The sequence below is a fragment of the Macaca nemestrina genome, chromosome 2 (assembly GCF_043159975.1).
Source record: "Macaca nemestrina isolate mMacNem1 chromosome 2, mMacNem.hap1, whole genome shotgun sequence".
Taxonomy (NCBI): Eukaryota; Metazoa; Chordata; class Mammalia; order Primates; family Cercopithecidae; genus Macaca; species Macaca nemestrina.
Window position 1 is genome coordinate 86,179,390 of NC_092126.1, and position 26,059 is coordinate 86,205,448.

General features: G+C 35.8%; 1 protein-coding gene across 14 annotated transcripts in view; it reads left to right on the top strand.

The window, feature by feature from the left end:
• Positions 1-26,059, top strand: part of LOC105490003 (neuroligin 1) — a 926,407-nt gene that overhangs the window by 49,263 nt on the left and 851,085 nt on the right. For 4 of the 14 annotated variants that reach the window (XM_011755195.3, XM_011755197.3, XM_011755192.3 and 1 more), the window contains one exon: positions 11,867-11,935. The exons of the other annotated variants lie outside the window; for them this stretch is intronic. The gene's annotated coding sequence lies outside the window, so the exon portion shown is untranslated. The remainder of the gene's footprint in view (positions 1-11,866; positions 11,936-26,059) is intronic. 14 annotated transcript variants of the gene reach the window in all.

Genomic DNA, 26,059 nt, shown 5'->3' on the forward strand with positions numbered 1-26,059 from the left:
TAAACTATCAGATTTCATGAAAACTCCCTCACTATCACAAGAACAGCATGTGGGAAACTGCCCCTGTGATCTAATCACCTCCCACCAGGCCTTCCCTTAACACATCGGGATTACAATTTGAGATTAGATTTGGGTGGAGACACAGAGCCAAATCGTATCATTCTGCCCTTGGCTCCTCCCAAATCTCATGTCCTTTTCACATTTCAAAATCAATAATGCCTTCCTAACAGTCCCCCAAAGACTTAACTCATTCCAGCTTTAACCCAAAAGTCCAAGTCTGAAGCCTCATCTGTGACAAGGCAAGTCCCTTCTGCCTATGAGTCTGTAAAGTCAAAAGCAAGTTAGTTACCTCGAAGATACAATGGAGGTGTGGGCTTTGGGTAAATGTTCCCATTCCAAACTGGGAGAAATTGACCAAAAAAAAAGGGGACATAGGCCCCATGAAAGTCCAAAATCCAGCAGGGCAACCATTAAATCTGAAACCTCCAAAATCTCCTTTGGCTCCATGTCTCACATCCAGGGCACACTAATGCAAGGGGTGGGCTCCCACAGCCTTAGTCAGCCCTGTTCCTGTGACTTTGCAGAGTACAACCCCTGCGGCTGCTTTCACCAGCTGGTATTGAGTTCCTGCAGCTTTTCCAGGTAAACAATGCAAGCTGTTAGCAGATCTACCTTTCTGGAATCTAGAGGGTGGTGGCCCTCTTCTCACAGCTTCACTAAGCAGTGCCCCAGTGGAGACTGTGTTTGGACTCCAGCCCCATATTTCCCTTCCACACTTCCCTAGCAGACATTCTCCATGAGGACTCCACTGCAGCAGACTTCTGCCTGGACATCCAGGCATTTCTATACATCCTCTGAAATCTAGGCAGAGGCTCCTGAAGCTCAACTCTTGTCTTGTGTGCACCCACAAGCTGAACACCATGTGGAAGCCACCAAGCTTGGGGCTCACATCCTCTGAAGCAATTGCCTCAGCTCTAACCTTGGCCCCTTTTAGCCACAGCTGGAGCTGGAACAGCTGAGATGCAGGGCACCAAGTTCTGAAGCTGCACAGATCCACTGGGCCCTGGGCCCAGTCCATGAAGCCATTTTTCCCTCCCAGGCCTCTGGGTCTGTCATGGAAGGGGCTGCTCTGAAGGTCTCTGACATGCCCTGGGGGCATTTTCCCCATTGTCTTTGCTAGTAACATTCAGCTCCTCCTTACTTGAACAAATTTCTATAGTCAGCTTGGCTCAAATTCCTTCCCAGGAAATGGGTTTTTCTTTTCTACCACGTGGTCAAGCTTCAAAATTTCCAAACCTTTATATTCTGCTTCCCTTTTAAACATAAGTTCTAATTTCAAGCCATCTCTTTGTGATCATATATAACTGAAAGCTTTCAGAATAAGTCAAGTTATCTTTTGAACACTTTGCTGCTGAGAAATTTCTTCCGCCAGATACTCTAAATCATCTCTCTCAAGTTTAAAGTTCCACAGATGTCTAGGGCAGGGGCAAAATACCACCAGTCTCTCTGCTAAAGCATAGCATGAGTGAACTTTACTCCAGTTCCCCAAATGTTCCTTATCTCCTTCTGAGACCACCTCAGCCTAGACTTCGTTGTTCGTATTGCTATCAGCATTTTAGTCAAAACTATTCAACAAGTCTTGAGGAAGTTCCAAACTTTCCCATATCCTCCTATCTTCTTCTGAGACCTCCAAACTGTTCCAACCTCTGCCTGTTACCCAGTTCCAAAATCATTTCCACATTTCAGGTTATCTTAGTGGCAGTACTCCACTCTTCCAGTATCAATTTTCTGTATTAGTCCATTCTCACACTTCTATAAAGATACTACCTGAGACTGGGTAACTTGTAAAGGAAAGAGGCTTAATTGACCCACAGTTCCATATGGCTGGGGAGGCCTCAGGAAACTTAAAATTGTGGTGGAAGGTGAAGAAGAAGCAAATACCTTCTTCAGAAGGTGGCAGGAGAGAGAGATAAAGAGCGAGGAAAAACCATCAGATCTTTTGAGAACTCCTTTACTATCAAGAGAACAGCAAGGGGAAAACTGCCCCCATGATCTAGTCACCTACCAGCAGGTCCCTCCTTTAGCATGTGGGGATTACAATTCAAGATGAGATTTGGGTGGAGACACAGAGCCAGACCACATCAGTTAATAATTTTGTAGATGACCTCTTCACTCTGTTGGTTTTTTCCTTTTCTGTGCAGAGGCCTTTTTTTTTCTTTTAATCTTTATAGAATCTCATTTATCACCTGTGTTACCATAAAATCATTATCCAGATTAATGTTCTAAAATGTTTTCCCAGTGTTTTTTCTAATAAATTCATAGTTTCAGGTCTTATATTTAAGTCTTTAATTCATTTTGAGTAATTTCTGTATATGGTGAGAGACAAGAGTCTATTTCCATTCTTCTACATACAGATATCCACTTTTACCAGGATTATCTATTGAAGAGACTGTCCTTGTATGTTCTTGGTGTCTTGGTTGAAAATGAGTTGGCTGTAAATGCATAGACGTATTTCTGGGTTCTCTGTGCTATTTCATTAGTTTATGTGATTTTATGCCAGCACCATGCTGTTTTAGTTACTATAGCCTTGTAGTATACTCTGAAGTCAGGTATTATAATGCCTCTAGCTTTGTTCTTTTTGCTCAGGATTACTTTGACTATTTGGGGTCCTTTGTAGTTTCTTGCAAATTTTAAGAATTTTTTTCCTAAATCTGTGAAGAATGTCATTGTTATTTTGATAGGAATTGCATTGACATTGTAGATCACTTTGGGTAGTATGGACATTTTAACAATATTATTTCTTCTACTCCAGGAACATGAGATCTCTTTTAATTTTTTGTGTGTCATTTCTAATTTCATTTATCAGTATTTTATAGTTTTTATGGCAGAGCTGTCTCACCTCTTTGGTGAAATTTATTCCTAGGTATTTTATTGTTTGTAACTATCATAAATGGAATTACCTTCTTGATTTCTTACAGATTGTTCACTGTTGGAACATAGAAATAGTAATGTTTTTTGTGTCATGATTTAGTATTATATATTGCAACTTCATTGAATTAGTTTGTTAGTTCTAACAGGTTTTTGGCAGACTCTAGTTCTAACAGGTTTTGGCGGAACAGGTTTTTCTAAGTATAAGATTATGTCAACAGCAAACAAGGACAATTTGACTTCTTCCTTTTTCATCTGCATGCTTTTTTTCCCTTTCTCTTACCTAATTGCTCTACTAAGACTTCTGCTATGATGTTGCATAAAAGTGATGAAACTAGGTATCTTTTTTGTCTTCCAAATTTTACAATAAAGTTTTTCAAATGTTCCCCATTCAGCATGATGTTAGCTATGGGTTTGTCATATACAGCCTTTAATGTTTTGAAGTATGTTTTTTTCTATATTTGTTGAGAGTTTTTATTATGAACAGATGCTACATTTTATCAAATGCTTTTCTGCATTCATTGAAACAATAGGCTTTTGTCTTTCAGTCTGTTCGTGTGCTATAGCACATTTATTTATTTATTTATTGAACCATGCTTGCATCCCTGGGATAATTCTTGCTTGATCATGATGAATAATCTTTTTGATATGCTGTTGGATTCAGTTTGCTAAAATTTTGTTGAGGATTTCTGCATCTATGTTCATCACAGATATTGGCTTGTAATTTGCCTTTTTGTTGTGCCCTTGTCTGGTTTTGGTTTCAGGATAATGTTGGACTCATAGAATGAGTTTGAAAGAATTCTTTCCTCTTCAAATTTTTTGGAATAGTTTGAGGAAAATCAGTATTGTATTTTCTTTAAAAGTTTGGTAAAACTTAGCAATGAAATTATCTGATTATGGACTTTCTTTGTGGAAATTGTAAAACTTACTTAATCAACCTCATTACTTAATGGACTGTCCAGTTTTTTTATTTCCTCATGATTCAATCTTGTAAGATTATATGCTTCTAAGAATTTATTCATGCCTTCTAAATTTTCTAATTTGTTGGTGTATAGTTCTTCACAATAGTCTCTAATATTATATTTCTGTGGTATCAGTTGTAATGTTCCTTTTTTCTTCTCTGATATTACTTGGATCTTTGTTTTTTCTTAATTAGTCACAGTAAGGTTTATCCATTTTGTTTATCTTCTCAAAAAAACAGCTTTCTATTTTGTTGATTATTTTTCTATTTTCTTTTTCATCTCAATTTCATTTACTTTTGCTCTGATTTTTAGTATTACTTTTTCCTTCTATGAATTTTCAGTTTTATTTGTTCATGCTTTTCTAATTCCTTTAGGTGCTTAGTTAGGTTGGGTTTTGGAAGTCTTTTTGTAAACATTTATTGCTGTAAACTTTTTTCTTAGTACTACTTTTTCTATATTGCATAGGTTTTGGTATGTACTGTTTCCATTTTAATTTGTTTCAAGGAATTTCAAAATTTTCTTTGCAAAGTATTCATTGATCCACTGGTTGTTCAAGGCCATGTTGTTTAATTTTCACGTGTCTGTGCAATTTCCAAGATCTCCTTTTGTTGTTAAGTTCTAGTTTTATTCCATTGTGTTCAGAAAAGATACTTGATATGATTTCTACTCTTTTGAATTTGTTCAGACTTGTTTTATGACCTAAGATATGGTCTATCCTGGAGAAGTTCAATATGCTGAGGAAAATAATATGTATTCTTCAGCAGTTTGCTGAAATATTCTATAAATATCAGTTAGGTCTATTTGGTCTAGAAACTCTAATTTTCTTTTTTTTGGTTGAGTTTCTGTCTGGAGGACTTGTTCATTGCTTAAAGAGGGGCATTAATGTCTCCTACTATTACTGTTACAGTCTGTCTCTTTCTTTATATTTGTTAATATTTGCTTTATATATTTTTGTGCTCCAATGTTAGAGTACATATATATTTACAATTGCTATATCCTCCTGTTATACTGACCCAATTATTATTATTTAATGACCTTCTTTTGATAGTTTTGGACTTGGAGTCTATTTTATCTGATATAAGTTTAGCTACTGCTTTTTTTATGGTTTCCATTTGCATGGAATCTTTTTTTTCTCCTTCACTTTTATTCTATGTTTATTTTTATAGGTGAAGTGAGTTTCCTGTAGGCAGCATATGATTGGGTCTTATTATTTCAGTTGCATAATTTAGTTTATTACATTCAATATTATTATTGATAGGTGAGGACTTACTACTACTGTTTTGTTTCTGATTTTCTGGTTGTATTGTAAGTTCTTTCTTCCTTTCTTTCTTTTCTACTGTCTTTGTTTTGGCTACGTGATTTTTTTCTGGTAGTATGTTTTAATTTCTTTTTATTTTTAACATATCTGTATTATTTTTGATTTATGATTACCGTAAGGCTTACAAAATATTTTATGATTATAACAACTTAAACTGATGACAACTTAACTTTGACTCAAAGAAAAGAAAAAAAATGACTCCATCTCCCCACATTTTGACCTTTTTTGTCTCAATTTATATTTTTATACATCCTATCTCTTAAGAAATTATGTAATTATTTTTGATAGATTTGTCTTTTACTCTTCATACTAAAGGTATGAGTGGTTGATACGTCACAGGTTTAGAGTATTGTGCATTTGTATTTGTACTTGCCTTTTCCATTGTTTTATACTTCCAGATGTTTTCGTTTTGCACATTAACATTTTTTTCTTTCATATTGAAGAACTCCCTTTAGCATTTCTTATAAGCTCAGTCTGGTGGTCATGAATTTCCTTAGCTTTTGTGTGTCTGGGAATGTCTTTAATTAGAGCTCCTTTATATGTTGTTTCTTTTGTTTTGCTGGTTTTACAATCCTCTTTTTGTCTTTGGCCTTTGAAAATTTGATTATTATATGCTTTGGAGTAGTCTTATTTGGGTTAAATCAGGTTGGTGATCTTTGATCTTTTAGTATCTGGATAATCTTTCCCTAAGTTTGCAATATTTTATGTTATCATTTTTAAAATAAGTTATCTACACCTTGCCATTTCTCAACTCCCTCTTGGCGGTCAATGACTATTAGATTTGCTCTGTTGAGGCTATCTAGATCATGTAGACATTCTTTTTTCTTTTTCATTCTTTTTTTCTCTCCTCTGACTGTGTGTTTTCAAACAGCCTGTCTTCATACTCTCTGATTCTTTTGCTTAATCAGTTTTGCTGGCAATAACCTCTAATGTATTTCTCTATCTAGCCATTGTATTTCTCCGCTCCGGGATTTCTGTTTGATTTATCTTTTATTATTTTATTATTTTTGTCAAATTTATCTGAATAAATTTCTGCACTGATTTACTGTGTTATCTTGGAGTTCACTCAAAACTACTGTTTTGAGTAGTTGATCTGAGAGGTCACAAATCACCATATTCTTGGGGTCAGACATTGGCTCCCTTTTTGTCTTCTCGTGGAGGTCATAGCTACCTGTTTGATTTTGTTTCTTATGGATGTATGTCTATGTCTTTGCGTTCAAGGTTTAGTTATTTATTTCAGTCTTTGCTGTCTGCCTTGGTTTGGTCTTACTAGAGTACGTATGACTAGAAGTCCTGTGCAGGTTGATTTTTGAGTACCCTCAGCCCAAGAACACTGCCTCCTTTTCTGCACTAGATGGCACCCTTGATCAGATTTGCCACAATTCTTACAAATAACTTGAGAGTGCTGCCTGTCCCAGATTGGGCGTGGGGGAATCCTAAAGTGTATATCCCCGCTGTGTGGGAAAGCTGGCTAAGGGTTATGCCCAGAGAGCCCCTGAAGTACCTCCCCTGAAGCATGTTGCTGCTGAACAGATTTGGTGATTTGGCATCTCCTTTGACAGATGAAGAATAGCTGCTGAGTTTTGTTCACTGGCTGGTACTAGCCACACCTCTACTTTATGCCTCTAGTTTCCCTTAGAAGCCTTCACCCTACAGGCATTTGTGATGCTTCCTGTGGATTCAAGCAGAAATGTTTTTCCTGTGAAGAAACCTAACTGGTGACGCAACTGTCAGTCTTCCTTCATCTCACTTTTTCCAGGGTAAAATCTGAATCTGGTAGAACCTTTCTGCATAGTGCCTGGCCAGGGGAAGGGTGTTGTGGCCAGAGAGTTTTGTTGCTCTTACCTCCTGCTTGTGGTTTTTCACTTCTCTGTGATACCTGGAGTCATCATAGCCTCAGTTTTTAGTTCTGGGATATCTCTGGTGATAATCTTGGCTCTAGATAATTGATTTTGGTTTCCTATGAGGGAGAGTAAAACCAAATTGCTCTTACTCCACCCTTTTGATAATATCACTCTCTCGACACTTTTAAGGATTATAGAACTGTTGTTTTATAGTCTCTAAGTTTGGAATTGTCTGATATTTCTTCATGATTACTTTTATAAGATGCATGTTTTGGAAAAATGTCACAGAAGTGAAGCTATTATCTTACTGCATCCTATCAGGTGGCTCTTGATTAAGGTGGTATCTGCCAGCCTTCTCCCCTGTAAAGGTGTCTGATATCATTTGGATATTTGTCTGCTCTAAAACTCTTGTTAAAACTTTATCTCCAATATAGGAGGTGTGACCTAGTGAAAAGTATTTGGGTTATGAGGGATATGTCCTCATGGTTTAGTGCCATTCTCATGGGATTAAATGAGTTCTCACTCTTAGTTCCTTTGCCATCTACTTGTTAAAACGAGTCTGGCATCTCCTTTTCCTCTCTCTTGCTTCCTACCATGTGATCTTTACATACCAGCTCCTCTTTGCTTTGTATCATGAGCAGAAACTTCCTGGCAGCACCAGAAGCAGATGCTGATACCATGCTTCTTGCACAGCCTGGAGAACTGTGAGCCAAATATATTTTCTTTATAAAGTACCCAACCTCAGATATTTCTGATAGCAATACAAACAGATGAAGACAGTATTCTTTTCCCCTTTGTAATATATCATGCCCAGCTAACTTTTAATTAGTTAATTGACTGTATCAGTATGTATTCATTCTATTTTCACTAAATGGGTCACAGTTTTTATTACTCTCATTTTATTCTTTCATGCTAAAATTTTCCCTATTTCACTAGTAGAAACATGTTAGGGTAGAACACGTGAACTTTTACCATAACCCTATCATCCTGAGAGGACTTTCTTGCCTTCTGGCCCAGTAAGATGTTCCTGGATCATCTTGTGCTTTTCCTTCTCTAGCTGTTGAACCAGCCATTTCTCCAAGGATCCTTGTGTTCCCTTTTTTTTGTTTTTAATCTACATTTTGGTTTGTTTCTTTATGAATAAGAGTGGTTTTGGGCAAATATGGAGCAAACAATTTCTTTTTATTCATGTACTTTTCCTATCAAATCTAGCACACATATACAATGTACAAAATCTTTCTTGTACTTATATAACTTTTTATTTGTATGAAATATGATGAAATCAGTATCTGTGAGCATTTTTCAAATTCAGTAATCAATTTTTGCCATGATTTTTAGATATATACATATATATAATATATACTTTAATTTTTACAGCAATTTCACATTTGTAGTAAAATTGATTGGAAGATGCAGAGATTTCCCATATATGCCCTGCCCTCATTCTTGCATATCCTCTTCTATTATCAGCATCTTACACCAGAGTGATACATTTTTATGAACAGTGAATCCACAGTGACACATAATTATCATCCAAAATCCAAATTTTCATTAGGATTCAGTGTTGGTGTAATACAGTGTGTGGATTCCACAAATGTATAATGATATATGCCCACCATCATAGTATCATGCAGAATAGTTTCACTGCTCTACAAATCTTCTAGGGCTCTATGATCTACCTATTTATATCTTCCTCCCTACCAGCCCCTGGCAACCACCAAGCTTTTTACCATTTCCATAGTTTTGGCTTTTTAAAAATGTCATTTATCTGAAATCATATGGTGCATAACAATTTTATATTGAATTCTTTCACTTAGTAATAAGCATGTAAGTTTCCTCCATGTCTTTTCATGGCTTGATAGCTCATTTCTTTGTAGTGCTAAATAATATTCCTTTGTCAGGATACATGATAGTTTATCCATTAACCTACTGAAGAACATCTTGGGTTCTTTTAAATTTTGGAAATGATAGATAAAACTGGTATAAACACCTGTGTGCAGGTTTCTGTATGAACATAAGTTTTCAGCTTCTTTGTGGAAATACCAAGGGGTGTGATGGCTGGATCATTCAGTACAAGTGTAAGTACTTTTGTAAGAAATTAAAAAACTGACTTGCAAAGGTGCTATGCCATTTGTATTTTCGCTAGTAGTCAATGAGAGTTCCTTTTGTTCCACCTCCTTGCCAGCATTTAGTGTTGTCAGCATTCTGGATTTTGCCCTTTCTAATAGCTGTGTGGAAGTACCTCGTTAGTGTTTTAATTTGCATTTCTCTAATGACATACGATGTGGAGCATCTTTTTCTATGCTTATTTACATCTGTATAGCTTCTTTGGTGAGGTGTTTGCTAAGGACTTTGGCCAATGTTTTAATCAGGTTATTCATTTTCTTACTGTTGAGTTTTAAGAGTTCCTTGTATATTTTGGATGAATCCTTTATCAGATATATCTTTAATAAACATTTTCATCTAGTCTTTGGCTTGTCTTCTCATTCTCTTAGTAGTGTCTTTTGCATATTTTTTTATTGTAGTCAAGTACAGCTTATCAATTATTTCTTTTGTGGATTGTGTCTTTGGAGTGGTGTATAAAAGTTAATGCCAAACCCAAAGTCCTCTAGACTTATTTCCTATGTTATCTTTTAGAAGTCTCATTTCCTTTTAGAGGACAGTGATATTTGAAGCCAATATTTGGGTGCTGGGTATCCTCATTACTATTTGGGAACCACTCCTCACAGGCTCTCTCAGTGGACAGAGTTGGGAAATATATATTTATCCAATTTATATCTCTTTATATTTCTATATCTTTCTATTAAAAATAATGAGTTCACACTACTACCTAAAATTCTAATCAAATACCACATAATTATTTGGGTTTTCTCCCTTTTCATATTTGCAACATTTTTATGTTAATGAGAAACACGGCTTTTATTATTCTTAAGATATTTACCTATTTGACCAATTGCCCTGTATTGAACCAGTCTCCCATTGCTGCCACTGTGCCTTCCTCTGACAGACATCCTCCTCACCCCACCTGGGCTCTGATGCTCCTTATTGGGCTGCCCTCCTGCAGGAACGCCCTCATCCTGTTTGGGATTGAGCAGTCTATGTCTGAACTTGCCTCTGTTTGGATGACTCCTCATTCTGCGAATCCCCTAGCTCCCCACAGTGTTCCCTCCCTGTCTGAAACCTCTCCTCACCATGCTCAGGCTCTGATCCCTTTCTCTGGGCCATCTTGGATGCAAGCCCTCCCCCATTAAGATGCCTACTTTCCTCTGTCTTACCCAGTTAGTTTAGTTTAATAATGTTCAGTAAGGAAAAAGAAGGAAAAGAGAAGAGGGACTGATCTTTCATGTCCCTCAGTAAAATTTACAGTTTCATTGTTAGCTTTCTTAGATTTCTAGCTATTTTATATTTTTGCTTGTATGGTGCATATTTATTTTCTTTTTTTCTATTTTCTCCCTTTATTGCTGGTACATAGATAAGTTTTTATTTGTACTTTGAGTGTTTAATTTATAACCAACCAATTTCTTGATCATTTTGCTCCCTCCTTATATGTATTTAATCGAGCTCTTCCTAAAACATCAGTTGTTCTATCACTTTATGCATAATGGAAGTTTTCTTGATCTGATACTTCTTTGTAGTTGAGAAGCTCCTGGCTTAGGTTATATAATTTATGGGAAACAAGTTGCTTAAATAAAAATGTCCCTAAAAATTCATTAATTAGTATTAAGATTTATGATTTACTACATAAAATGCTGAAATATAGAATAGTGAGGCCCTTTTAAAAGTATTTAAGAATCAGCCAAAATATTGCTTGCTTTTTAAGCTTAGATTCTTTTCTTCTAGACTGTGGAAGTAGAAAATACACGATTATTCAGAATTCTAGAATCGACTTTAATCCAAAATCCTTAACTAGAAAGTGGGGGTCAGGAGGGGTGGGGAATTAGAAATTTAAAGCTATGTGTTATAGTTTATATTAGATAATTTTTAGACATATTCAAATTACTCAAACTATTTTCTCTTTAACTTTCCTTTTTTTCATAAAATCTTTAAGAGTATCAAACAGTATAGCAAAGTAGATTCTAATGTTCATATTCTTATTCCTAATATAATACATGAGTTCTTTGTAGTAGTGGTTTTCAAATGTTAACATGCATATGAATTACCTGGTAATGGGGGCTAGGAAATTGCATTTTTATCAAACACTGCAGGTGATTACAATTCATGGGCCTCACTTAAGAAACACTGATTTAGAGTGAAACAATATTTGAATAAATGCTTCAAGTGGTATACTTTTGTTTAAAGTGCAGACAAAGAGTAAACACACCTTTTCCTAGTGATTATATCATTATTCAGGGAATACAGGGCACCATGTCGCTGGAGTCAATTGCACTCTCTACAATCTACTATCAGAATAAGCTGTTGATGTTCACCAGCTCTCTAGGATCAAGAGCTAAATTCCTTGAAAGTTCCTATCCTTTCTGAGGTTTTTAGTAAAATGACACCCTACAAAATAGTCTAAAAGGAGTTGTAAATTCACTCTATATTGTAGTTATTTATCCAATTTTCAGTGTTTAAGAAGCTTTCTATTAGGCAAGAGTAGGTTCAGAATTATCTGTGAATAGCTACAAAATAATGGTTGTTGTTGGAAACTCCTAAGAAGAGCACATGCTTTAGAGGAAATTTTTTGGTCATTTGGTCTAATGTAAAACTTAAAAGGTGGCCTGAAGTTCACCCACCATTTGAAAATATGTAGGTGCTCAGTTCCATGTAACTAATGCTCTGCTTTCTCTTTGCTTTCTGTCACTTCTGAGGAGCAGACCTGTGAAGCTTGAGGCCACTCAAGTTCCAAATTTGTGACAAATCCCCCAGGGCTCACTGGAGTGGCAGTAAGTTCTCGCAGTTTGATTTCTTTTCAATCATTGAAGTGTTAGAAAAGTAGCAACAAAAGCTCTGATGGAAAAACAGCAGTTGTGTTTCCTGACCATCCACCATAGTCATGACTTACCTCTTTTGTTCCGATGATTTTTCTGTTGAACAATTTTAATACTTTTATCCATACAATATGCAGTATAATTTTGACAGGCTGGTATAATCCTTTAACCATGCTTTGAGTGTGGCTACTGTTTCTCACACTTTTTCTCCTTCTACGCCCATAACCTGCCATAGAAAAATTGGTTTTATTTTTGAAAATTTCTTTACCCTTTTCAGCTATTATTTTCACTTTAAATATATAATGTTTTTATGTTATAAAGTTTGATTCTTTGATGGTATATACATACACACACATATGAAAATCTTACATTCATGGAAGCATTATTTTGTGATATTTATAATCAGTTCAATAAAGTCATTTTTAGAAAAAAACATGTAGTAGGTTGGGTGCGGTGGCACCCGCCTGTAATCCCAGCACTTTGGAAAGCTGAGGTGGGGGCATATCACAAGGTTGGGAGATCAAGACCATCCTAGCCAACATAGTGAAACCTTATCTTTACTAAAAATACAAAATTAGCCAAGTGTGGCAGTGTACGCCTGTAGTTGCAGCTACTCAGGGGGCTGAGGCAGGAGAATTGCTTGAACCTAGGAGGCAGAGGCTGCAGTCAGCTGAGATTGTGCCACTGCACTCCAGCCTGGGTGACAGAGCAAGACTCCATCTCAAAAAAAAGCAAGCAAGAAAGAAAAAAATGTAGTAAAAGTCCGTACCATGCGTTTAGTCAACAAGGAAGGCTGACATCAGTTTTAATGAGAGAATATTATAAAGAAGAAATAATGACTTTTGGGTCAGAAAGAACCACTGATACCAAACTGAGGCTCTGTTCTTTGTAACTAAGTCCCAAACCAAACTGATTAACCGACAACCGCAAGAACAGAATCAAACAACACATGATGCATGTTATTAGAGCGTGTCTATAACTCCATTTTTAAATGAACTTATCAAACACCGAGTGAACTCAGCACTTGTTGAAGAAGAGACAGAAATGATTATTTAACCTTTGCTAAGAAATTAAGAAATCAGTTTTAAATGACCAGCGTTAAAAGCAAAACAATGTTTCGTTGTCACCATCCAAATATACTAAGAAGGAAACATCTAGAATATATTTCCCAATATTAAAATTATTTCAGAAGACTGCTGTACCTCACACAATTTTGTTTATTCTGGTTAGTGACTTCCATTCTTTGGCAAATAATACATGGCACACACATGAGTTCTGGAACATGTTTTAATAACTCTGAATTTCCTACCACTCATGACCCATCTCTTATGATTTGAGGACATTACATTAGGGAAGTCAAACAGGGAAGACTCTATATTTGTGACCAAGAGCATTAATTTTAGGCATGGTTTAACTATGTATCCCATTAATTCCATAACATATCTACAGGTTATTATCTGTAACTCAACCCACCCAGATCCATGTTCTGCTCTTCTCTGTCTTGTTCTATGCCTTGAGAAGCTAACCTTGACTTCTATAAGCTACATCCACCCAGGCCCCCTTGATAGTTGGCTTCTTTTAAAAATCCAACAAATGCAAGACAATGGTAGGAGAACAGAGTGTAAGAGAGAAAGTTTGGGTTATACCCCCATCCCCGCCATTCTTTCCTGCTCTAAGCCATGATTTCTAGCAGTGACTACATCTTTTTATCACTGTGACCCTGGTTGGGTGGCTCTTTTCTATGTCTCTAGCTCTAATTGTACTCCAGTAACACTATTTTTCTCTTGTCCTTAGACCAGTCGTAACTTCTTTCTGTTGCCATTCCCTGGGTGCTGCAATGTTCCTTTTTATTTTTCTTCACGCTGTCCAGATCTAAAGTTATCCTTATTAAAACTTCTCGAAGTAGATTCTGATTCCTGCATGACTGACTCAGACATTAGCAATAAGAAGCACTACATAAAATACTGGACTGTCAAGATTCCATTTTTGGATATAGAAATAAGATGAGAAACCTGAGGAAAATTCCCAAGTCATGATCTGTTTAGAAAGTACCTATACTTGGAATAATTTGACTGTTGCTTCCTCCTGCTCTTTATCCCCTGGTTTCTTAATTATCACAGGTAGATTTTCAGCTGTTGGTATTATCCATCACCCCCAACACTACATGTGTCTATTGTGACCATAACTACTGCTTTCTGAGAGGACTCGGTCGTCTACTGTAAAGACCTAATTACGCACTGTGACCAGAAGCCCTTTAAGACTGAATGAAGAAAGATGAGGCTTTTTCAGCTACAATATTAAAAGACAGTTGCAGCTGCAATAAAACATGCATTGGAATTTATCCAGCACTCCTGTGTGCAGCCCCTTGCTCCTCCTGCTCTTGAACATTGATGGATATGACAGTGTGTCTAATCCCAGTTGTATTCTGTGGTACTTGTCTTGGAGCTGGTTGTCTGACTTGCCTCTTCATTCAGCTTAGTGGACTTGATTTCCTCTCATTTGGGTACCAACTTTTGATTTTCTTTAAATCTTGCCTCCAGACTGCAAACATGCCAAGTATTGTGCATCGTGTGCTGTTTCTTTCATTGCTGTTCCTGCCACCATCACTCTTGGCTTTGCCTCTGCTGCTGCCATTACTTTCACCACCCCCATCCACAAACACACACATGCACACACACACACACTCATGCATACACACACACACGTGCTGTGCTGTGTTACAGACAAAGGTCTGCTATCTTTGCCTTCCTGATCCTGCCTTCCCTGCTATCGGTCACCCTTTAACCACTGTCACCATCCCCTCTGCCATCAAACTAGCAATTTACTGGTCTGTTTCTTTCATTTCAGCCCTTAGACTGAGTTTTCAAGTATCCAAGTCCCCAAAGATTATACAATTTGTTATTTTGGATTTTTTTTTTAACATTGCAGATTTATTATCAAGGGAAGTTAGTCCTGGAGGATTCATTCATTTGGGGTTTATAGCAGATAGGCATGAATATATTTTTCTCTTAAGAAAATAGAAATAAGCCTTTGATGGTTTGGTTATTTTGAGATAAATTTCACTTTAATGGCGGTTTTTTTGTTTTGTTTTTTTTTCCCTTTGGACTGTATTTCCAAATCAAAACCCTTTTCATTTTATGATGGAGAAAATCTTATATCCTAGATGCATAAATATTTTGTGTTATAAAGTTTCTATACCAGAAACCCAATTTCCTGGTTAAGATAGGAATAGAGTTTAAATAAGGTGAAAAAATGAGCCTTATGCATATTGTCTTTCCTATTAAGACTATATAAGGAAAAAAATGACAGAAATGAAGGAAATAACTAAGTTAAAAGACATGCCAACTTGATCCAGAATTTCTTCCCTGCATTCTGGGCTCACAGATTCAATATGCAGTCTTTTCTAAACAGTATGCAATATAGTGCTCCTATTTTTCAAAATAATATGATTCTAATACTGATAACTTATAATTATGAATCACTGAGAAAAAAGTTTTATTTAATTTTTCACTTTTGTTTTCAAAGTTTAGAGCTGAAATTATTAAGAAAATACAGAAAAACTGTGGAAGATTTAGGGAGCACTAATAGTCACTCACATGTTTTAAAATGGGACTTCTAAAGAAAGATTAAAGGAATTAGAATTATTCAGTAGACAGAAAAGATAAAGATACAATTGCCTTCAGGGAGTTAATGGGTACTGGATGTTCCTTTTTTTTCCCCGGAATGTAAGAAGAGGGAACAGTGTTATCTGTTAGCAAGAAAAGTAAAAACGATAGTTACTGTGTGGACATTTTTAGGATTGTTTCTTCTGAAGTTCCTTAAAGATAGACTTATCTGGGAAATATTTCAGTATTTTCCAAATTCAATTCAGTGGAGACACAATTTATTAGAGATATTCACTTTCTAAGATTTCTTTGGTCAAAACAGCTTGACAAATGTCTCATATTAAATTCCTCTCTTGGATATTAGCAATCTGGATTAGCATATTTAAGAAAAATTTATGGAAAGAAAAGAGCTTGTTGGAGTCTATTTAATGCTTAGGCAACCAAGTTTATTTGCACAAGGGAAGAATTTTTTCCCCCATAGCACATACCACATTCTTTAGTTTTTCTCTTAACACCTGTTAAGAGACACTGGTTTAAAGCCTGGAGAATGATTTTCTAAACCTGTTGAGACTCATTGTTGAGTTTGAGTATTATATTAACAAATGGTTATAAACTTGTGAAATTTAATCCAAGGGATGAATGGGAGCCAAATAAGAAATATGCAGGAAACTATATAGAGGAATTATTTTGAGGTTGAGTAAATACTTTATGCTTCTATTCCCATAAAATGTGTCCCAAGGTGTAGAACACAAGGAAAAATGTGCTCATCTCACATCTTTGAAAAAGTTGAAGTTTATTTCTTTTTGTTAAAAGGATTGCTTATTCACCTGCAAAAAAAAAAAGGTACAGGAACACCTTGGATATATTGTAGGTTTTTTGTTCCACATCACTGAAATAAAGCAAATATTGCAGCAAAATGAGTCAGACAAATTTTTTGTTTCTCTGGTGCATATAAAAGTTATGTTTACACTATACTGTAGTCAATTAAGTATGCAATACCATTGGATCTAAAAAAAATATGTATCTGAATTTAAAAATACTTAAAGCTAAAATCCTAGTGGTTATTTGAGCCTTCAGTGAGTCTTAATCTTTTTATTGCTGGAGGGTCTTGCCTTGATGTTTATGACTACTGATTGATCAGAATGGTGGTTGCTAAAAATTGGGGTGACTCTGGCAACTTTTTCAAATAAGGCAGCAATTAAGTTTGCTGCATCAGTTTATTCTTCCTTTTAGGAAAGATTTCTATGTGGCATGCAAGTTAGTTTGATAGGATTTTTCCCACAGGAGAATTTCTTTCAAAATTAGAGTCAATTCTCTCTCTTAGTTGCTTTATCAAGTAAGTTTATGTGATGTACTAAATCCTTTCTTGTCATTTCAACAATGTAGATTTTATGCCTTTGACATCCATAAGAAGCAACTCCTCATCCATTCAAGTTTGTTCATGACATTGCAGCAATTCAATCATATCTTTAGGCTCTATTTTTAATTCTAGTGTTTTTGCTTTTTTTTTGTTTTGTAAAATAACCAAATCTGCAGTTACTTCCTCCACTGAGGACTTAAACCACTCAAAGTCATCCATGAGGGTTGGAATTAACTTATTTTTGCTAATGTTGATATTTTGATCTCCTCTCATGAATCACAAATGTTCTCAGTGGCACCTAGGATGGTAAATCCTTTTGAGAAGGTTTTCCATTTACTTTGCCCAGATCCATTAGATAAATCACTATCTATGGTAGCAGTAGCTTTACAGTGTATTTCTTAAATAATAAGACTTGAAAGTTGAAATTCCCTCTTGATCTATGGGCTACAGAATGAATGTTGTGTGAGCAGGCATGAAAACAACATTAATTTTGTACATCTACGTTAGAGCTCTTGAGTGACTGGGTGCATTTTCAATGAGCAGTAATATTTTGAAAGGATAGGTCTGAACTGTAGGCTTAAAATATTCAGTAATCCATGCTATAAACAGAAGTGCTGTCATCTAGGCTTTATTATTCTATTTATAGTGCACAGGCAGAGTAGATTTAGCATAATTCATAAGGATCTTAGGACTTTCACAATGATAAATGACCACTGGTTTCAGCATAAAGTCTCTAGTTGCATTAGCCCTTAACAAAAGAGCAGTCTTTCTTTTGAAGCCTGCAAGCCAGGCATTGACTTCTCTCTAGCTCTGAAAGTCTTAGATGATATCTTCTTCTAATAGAAGGCTGTTTCACCAACATTGAAAATCTATTGCTTTCTGTAGCTACCTCCTCAATGATCTTCTGGATAAATTGGTGCAGCTTCTACACCAACCAGCACTTTCTGTTTCACCTTGCACTTTTACGTATGGAGATGTCTTCTTTCCTTCAACCTCATGAACCAATCTCTGCTGGCTTCCAACTTTCCTTGTGTAGTCTCATAACCTCTCTAAGCCTTCACAGAATTGAAGAGAGTTAGGGCCTTGCTCTGGGTTATGCTTTAGCTTAATGGAATGTTGTAAGTGGTTTGATCTTTTATCCAGACTACTAAAACTTTCTCCATATCAGCGATAATGCATTGTTTTGCTTTCCTATCATTTTTGTGTTCAATGGAGTCACACTTTTAATTTTCTTCAAGATCTTTTCCTTTGCATTCACAACTTAGCTAACCATTTGAAACAAGAGCCTTAGCTTTTGGCCTATTTTGGCTTTAGGCGTCCCTTCCTCACGAAACTTAAGTATTTCTATTTTTGATCAAAGGTGAGAGATATGTGACTCTTCTTTTGCTTGAACAGTAAAAGGCCATTGTAGGGTTATTAATTGGCCTAGTTTCAGTATTGTTATGTCTCTGATAATAGGGAGGCAGGAGGAGAGACAGAGAGATGGGGAAATGGATGGTTAGTGGAGCAGTCAGAACACACATATTTGTTGGTTAAGTTTGCCATCTTTGTGGATGGGGTTTCCAACACCCGGGCACAATCACAATGGAAACATCAAAGATCACTGATCACAGATCAACGTAATAGATGTAGTAATAATGAAAAAGTTGAAATACATGAGAAGTGCCACACAAAACGAGCACATGCTGTTGGGAAAATGACACCAATAGATTTGGCGAATGCAGAGTTGCCACAAACTTCCAATGTGTGAAAAATACATTCTCTGCAAAGCCCAATAAAGAGAAGTGTGATAAAACAAGGTATGCCTGTATTTGAAGTATATATTAAATCTGTTAAACCACCAGGTCATGATGTAAATTCCTGGTTGCCTTCTGTATTAATCTAATTTTAGTATTTTGAAATGAACCTGAAAAATTTGTATTGTAGGTGCATATTAGCCCTTTTAACTTCAAAACCATGACATTTGCACTCAAATTATGTAAAAATATGTATAAACAGCAATTAACTTAAATTTGGAGTAATGAATGTGTCTTTGCAAGTTGGAAAAATGCCAATAACATTTGGGGTCTTAAATCTGTTACCCGGTTTTTAATGTGCAATGATTTGTATTGAGTGCATTACCTGTTTATTTTTTATTTTAAAATCATTAAATATGAAAATCTTTTTTCTTTTTCTTTTTTTTTTTTGAGACGGAGTCTCGCTGTCTCCCAGGCTGGAGTACGGTGGTGCGATCTCAGCTCACTGCAAGCTCCACCTCCGGGGTTCACACCATTCTCCTGCCTCAGCCTCCCAAGTAGCTGGGACTACAGGCACCTGCCACCACGCCTGGCTAATTTTTTGTATTTTTAGTAGAGACGGGGTTTCACTGTGTTAGCTAGGATGGTCTCGATCTCCTGACCTCGTGATTCGCCCTCCTCGGCCTCCTCAACTGCTAAGATTACAGGTGTGAGCCACCGCGCCCAGCCTAAATATGAAAATCTTAATGCTATAAAAAAGTAAGTGGGATTTTTTTGGGTATAAAGAGTATTGAGTTATTTCCATTGTATTTAAAATGTATCAAATGTTTATTTTTCATGTAAAATTACTAATCATATTTTCTATCAAACAAGTTTTTCATTATACAGTTAAATTGGTTTCATCTCTCCTTTTAATAAAGCAGATCACTTTGTTCCTGAATCCAGCCAAAAATAAGGTGTAACATTCAATGTGTGTAATATTCTCCAAGGAAAAAGAGATTCCTACAGGCTAATTTTTGTAACTTCACTTTGTTAGCATTTAAATGACTGGATGGGGGTGTTTGTATTGAAAGGTTTAAATTTTACACTAGTTTTCTTGTATACTTTCAGTAATTATTGAGTCTTAATATTAGACTAGAAACAACTATAAAATTATTTTCAAGATTATATTAAAATATTAAAAAACTAACTTTTGAAAGGTGTTTGATTAATTCTATTAATCAGAGGTTTGCAGGATTTGATAATAAACACCATGGCAAACAATATAGCCTAGAGTTTCTGAATTTAAGGATGTTAATAACTTGCCTGCTGTTAGTTGTAGTAATAAATCTTTCAAAATTTATACTTTTGCCTGATTAATTATAGTATGACTTGGTCTAACAAGTAAGATACACACATACACATATTACGTGTATCTTTTAAGTAAGCCAGCAACCTATAGTGCTAACTAAATATAATATGATGCTAAACAACCAGTTTAGAGGAAATGACAGAGTGGTTTGAAGCCAGTTGGGGTCTATAATAGAACACTTACGGCACCAATCTTTCCAGGGGAGGCAAATGGCTGTATATTTTAAAGTGGAAACACAAGATTTAAAATTAAATGCCAGTCAGGTATTGTGCCTAGTGGCTATAATCGCATCTACTAGGAAGACTGAGGTGGGAGGATCACTTGAACCCAGGAATTGGAGGCTGCAGTGAGCTATGATCATGTCACTGCACTCTAGCCTGGGTGATGGAACAAGACCCTGTCTCTAAAAAAATAGAAGTTTTTTAAAAAAATTGAATGCCCAATTTTTATATTTTTACTTTTATATATATATATATATGTGTGTGTGTGTGTGTGTGTGTGTATATATATACTATGACTATATATATAGTCACAAAAGGATAAATTGAAGCTCTTTGTGATTAAATTATTAATTTTTGAAACTGTACTCCCAATGCCATTTTATATAACTTTATCGATTATGATTTCTGTTGCTTTGAGATTTTACTGAAAATTATTTTCTATTTTTGAAAGCATTTAATGAGAATGGAAAAAGAAGTAAATAAACATATATATTGTATGTGCAGTATCAATAAGGATGCACATAGCACATTTTTAAACTTTACTTTCAGACTTTTCGTATTTAATTTTCAATTTTCAACAATGTGTACTTTTTCTGGCAATTTATGAATTTTTGTTGCTTTAGTAAGAAAAACGTGTAAACATTATTCTTAAGCTGGAATTATTTTCTAGAGAACAATTTCATTGTATTTTCTTAGTAGAAAGACTATAGTGCTAGTTAAACCCATAACCATTAATATTGAAAATTGTAATGCTGTAAAGAACTTGAAGGGATCATATTTTTCAGGGTAATACACTTTTGAAATAGATAATTTACACCCACTCATGCTTATTCATTGACAGCATATCATTGTAGAAATGGCTCACTTAACTGATCAGTGAACATACATTCTTGGATAATAAGCAACATAAGATTGTATCAATACTTCGGTATTAATTTGCTCATAATTTTTGCTCCACTCTATTTTTTTGTGATATTTGTATATAATTTTAACTTGAAAAGATCTCTAAAAAATATAGTTTGAAAAATATCACATATACTGGGCATCTTTCTAAAAAGGCAGTATCACTGGAATACAATACTAAGATTATAGGAATTTAGACTTATAGTCTTGTTTATAAAATCCTGACTTAAACATCTTTTTAAAAAGTGTAACGGCTGCTCTTCTAAGGTTGTTATAAAATCAATTTCATATTTGATATTATGTTGTATGCCTAGATAAAACGAGAGATGTCTGTGGCTCCATATCTGTGTAACAGAAGGAGAGCAGGTAATGCTGCTCATCAAAATGAATAGGCTCTAATATCTATAAAATGGAAGATAAAATTTAGACTTCTGCTTGAATGAAATGAGCACGGGTGTGATTTCAGGCAGGTCTGGTATACATTTATTCCACCTTCTACCATCTTTTCTCCCAGTCTCGATAAGGCAACTTCTGCATAGCTGATTTATAAGCTAAAAATTACAACTATTAATTTAAACACAAATGTGTGGATTTTAGTCTTTCAAATATATATATATATTCTTTATTTTACTTTATTTAATTTGGTTCCTTGAAGAAAATGGAACATTTCTCAAAAAAGTTAAAACTTGAAAATGCCCTTACTATGTTAGTTTATTTTTTATATTTCCTGGCCTCAATGGCTGGATGTTTGCAACTATATACTGCAGTGTCTATCTGTCTATCTACCTATTTATCTATCTGTCTATCTACATATATACATACGTGTGTATATATACATGTGTATATATGTGTGTATATATAAATATACACGTGATAGATAGACACTGCAGTATATAGTTGTGTATGTATATATACACATACACACAAACTCACACACATATATTACATTTTGTAGCCCTTTAACATTACAGAAAATATTTTCTTTGGTGTTTTTTTCTGCTGCTTCAAGAATGCAATTTGCAAGGACATATATTAAAAAAAAAAAAAACAAGTACTTGTGTGAAGATCTATTATGGTTTCCTGTCGATTGGTGTCTTTTGTTTTATTTGGTATTATAGTAAAATGACCTGTTCCATAGGTATGGTTAATTAAAGCTTAAGTTCATTAAAGATTAGTATCCAGGCTCAAAACTCTTTATACCTGTTTCAATTTATAGAAGCAAAACCTGAGACTTGGAGAGGTTAGATAATTTGCCAATGATCTCATAGCTAGTGCGTGGCTGAACTGACTGCAATTCCTGAACATTTTGCTCTTCCCATACAGTAAGCTCAACTGGTACCGCCTGCACTAATAGAGTAATGCTTTTAGAGCCCACTGAGATATGTTGGAGTTTTCTTCCACATTAAATGGCTTCAGATTGCTAAAACTTTGGAGTCATTGTGTTTTCCACATATCAGCAGCCTTATTCTGCATTCTTGTTGACCCTCATAGGGTTTTGTCTGTGCTTGCATCAGGGAAGCCAAGCATTATTTTAGAACCTCAGAGAACAGGAAAGTTTGGGAACACTTTCAGTTCACACTGACCAGCCTTAGAATCTGGCAGTTCGATTCCTCTTCTTTAGTTTCCCGATTTGTGCAATGAGGATTTCAAAACTTCTCCACCTCTAACAGACATTTGATCTATCCACCCGCGCCTTTACTATGAGCAGATTACCCGGTTTTGCTTTACAGAGAAAATGAAAGCTATCACATGCAAATTCCATTAATTTTCTTTCTTTCTTTCTTTTTTCTTCTCTTTTCTTTTTTTTTTTTTTTTTTTTGAGCCAGAGTCTCGCTCTGTCGCCCAGGCTGGAGTACGGTGGTGCGATCTCGGCTCCCCGCAAGCTCCACCTCCCGGGTTCACGCCATTCTCCTGCCTCAGCCTGCCGAGTAGCTGGGACTACAGGCGCCCACCACCACGCCTGGCTAATTTTTTGTATTGTTTTGGTAGAGATGGGGTTTCATAGTGTGGGCTAGGATGGTCTCAATCTCCTGACCTCGTGATCCAGGCACCTCGGCCTCCCAAAGTGCTGGGATTACAGGCGTGAACCACGGTCCGTGGCCTAATTTTCTTGCCGGCTTTAACATTCAAATTTTCTTATTGCTATGTTGACATGTAAGTCATGTTTTGTTGAATACTTACAGTATGTATCGTTTGTACACGGTGGATACTGATATGAACAGGTCTGTTTTCCTGGCCTCTAGTACCTATCATTCCACAGTAGAGACAGAACATAAACTCATGTTTAAATGCATTAGTCAATGTTATCCAGAGAAACAGAGTCCATAAGAGAGAGAGAGATTACTTGATAGATAGATGATTAATAGTACAATAGGAGATTCAGGGATACCTCAGAAATACTGTATATTCAGTTCCAGACCATCACAATAAACTAAATAACACACTAAAGTGAGTAATAGACATTTTTTGGTTTCCCAATGCATATATAAATTGTGTTTACATGACACTGTATATTAATAAGTGTATAACATTTTGTCTAAAAATGTACATACCTTAATTAAAAATATTTTGTTGCTAAACAGTACTAATGATCATTGGAGACTTCAGTGAGTCTTAATCTTTTTGCTGGTGGAAGGTCTTGTCTTAATGGTGATGGCTGCTGACTGATCAGGGTGGTAGTTGCTGAAGATTAGGGTGGCTATGGTAATTTTTATTTTATTTTATTTTATTTTATTTTATTTTATTTTATTTTATGAGAAAAGGTCTCATATTTTCTTTTTGCATGGGCTGGGGTGCACTGGTGCAGTCATGGCTCATTGCAGCCTCCACCTGCCAGGCTGTAGCAGTTCTTGCTAAGTAACTGGGACAACAGGTGTATGCCAACACACCTGGCTACTGTTGTGTGTGTGTGTGTATGTGTGTGTGTTTTGTAGAGATGGGATCTTGCTATGTTGCCTAACTGGTCTTGAACTGCTAGGCTCAAGTGATCTTCCTGCGTTGGCCTCCCAAAGTGCTGGGATTGGGATTGGTAGTTTTTTTTTTTTTTAAGAAAACAACAATGAAGTTAGTCACATTGATTGATCCTTCCTTTCAAGAAAGATTTCTTTATAGTGTGCAAGTCAGTTTGATTGGATTTTACCCACAGTAGAACTTTCAAAATTGGAATCAATCCTCTTAAACTATGCTGCTACTTTATCACCTACATTTATGTATATTCTATATCATTTGTTGTCATTTGAACAATGTTCATAGCATCTTCTCTGGGAGATTCCATTTCCAAAAACCACTTTCTTTGCTTCTCCATAAGAAGGAACTCCTCATTCATTCAAGTTTGTTCACGAGATTGCAGCAATTCATTTATATCTTTAGGCTCTACTTTTAATTCTAGTTCTCTTGCTGTTTTTACCAGATCTGCAGTTACTTCCTCCACTAAAGACTTGACCTCTCAAAGTCATCCATGAGGGTTAGAATTGACTTTTTTCTGCTAATGTTTATATTTTGATCTCCTCTCATGAATGCTCTTATTGGAGTTTATAATGCTGAGTCCTTTCCAGGAGGTTTTCAATTTACTCTGCCCAGATCCATCAGAGTAATCATTATCAATCTGTCTATAGCCTTATGAAATGTATTTCTTAAATAACAAGACTTGAAAGTTGAAATTGCCTCTTGATTCATTGACTGTAGAATGAATGTTGTGTAAGCAGGCATGAAAACATTAATCTCTTGCATATCTCCATCAGAGCTCTTGAGTAACTAGGTGTATTGTCAATAAGCAGTAATATTCTGAAAGACATTTTATTCCAGAACAGTAAGTCTTAACAGTGGGCTTAAAATATTCAGTAATCCCTGCTGTGAACAGGTGTTCTGTCCTCCATGCTTTGATATTCTATTTATAGAGCACGGGCAGAGTAGATTTAGCATAATTCTTAAGGGTCCTAGGATTTCCACAAGGATAAATGATCATTGGTTTCAACTTAATTCTCTAGTTTCATTAGCCCTTAATGAGAGAGTCAGTCTTTCTTTTGAAGCCTGCAAGCCAGACATTGACTTGTTCTTTCTAGCTATGAAATTCCTAGATGGTATCATCTTCTGGTATCATGTTTCTTTAGAAGAAAGCCTACAAGCCAGGCTTACTGTAGCCACCTTCATCAGTGATCTTAGCTGGATCTTTCGGATAAGTTGGTGGCAGCTTCTACGTCAGCACTTTCTACATGCACTTTTATGTTATGGAGATATCTTCTTTCCTTCAACTGATGAACCAATTTCCTTGGACTGATGAATCAACCTTGCTTCCAACTTCTTTTCTGTAGCTTCCTCACCTCTAACAGCCTTCATAGAATTGAAGAGAGTTAGGGTCTTGCTCTGGATTAGGCTTAGCTTGAGAGAATGTTGTAGCTGTTTTGTTCTTTTATCCAGACTACTAAAATTTTCTCTGTATCAACAATAACACATTATTTTGCTTTTTTATCATTTGTGTGTTCAGTAGGTAACACTTTTAGGCTTATTTCCAACTTTTGATTGAAAATGAGAGATGTGTGACTATTCTTTCACTTGAACAGTCAGAGGGCATTGTAGGGTTATTAACTGGCCTAACTTTAATACTGTTATGTCTCAGGGACTAGGGAGGCAGGAGCAGAAGGAGAGAGACTTGAGAATGGCCAGTTGATGGAGCAATCAGAACATACACAACATTTATGAATTAAGTTTGCCATCTTAGATGGCTGCAGTTCACAGCACTCCAAAACAATTACAAAAGTAACATCAAAGATCACAGTGTTGGCCCATTCACATTGTGATTAATAAATACCTGAGGCTGGATAATTTATAAAGAAGGGAGCTTTATTTTGGCCTGTGAACCTCAGGAATCTCACAAACATGGCAGAGGGTGAAGGGAGAGCCAGGG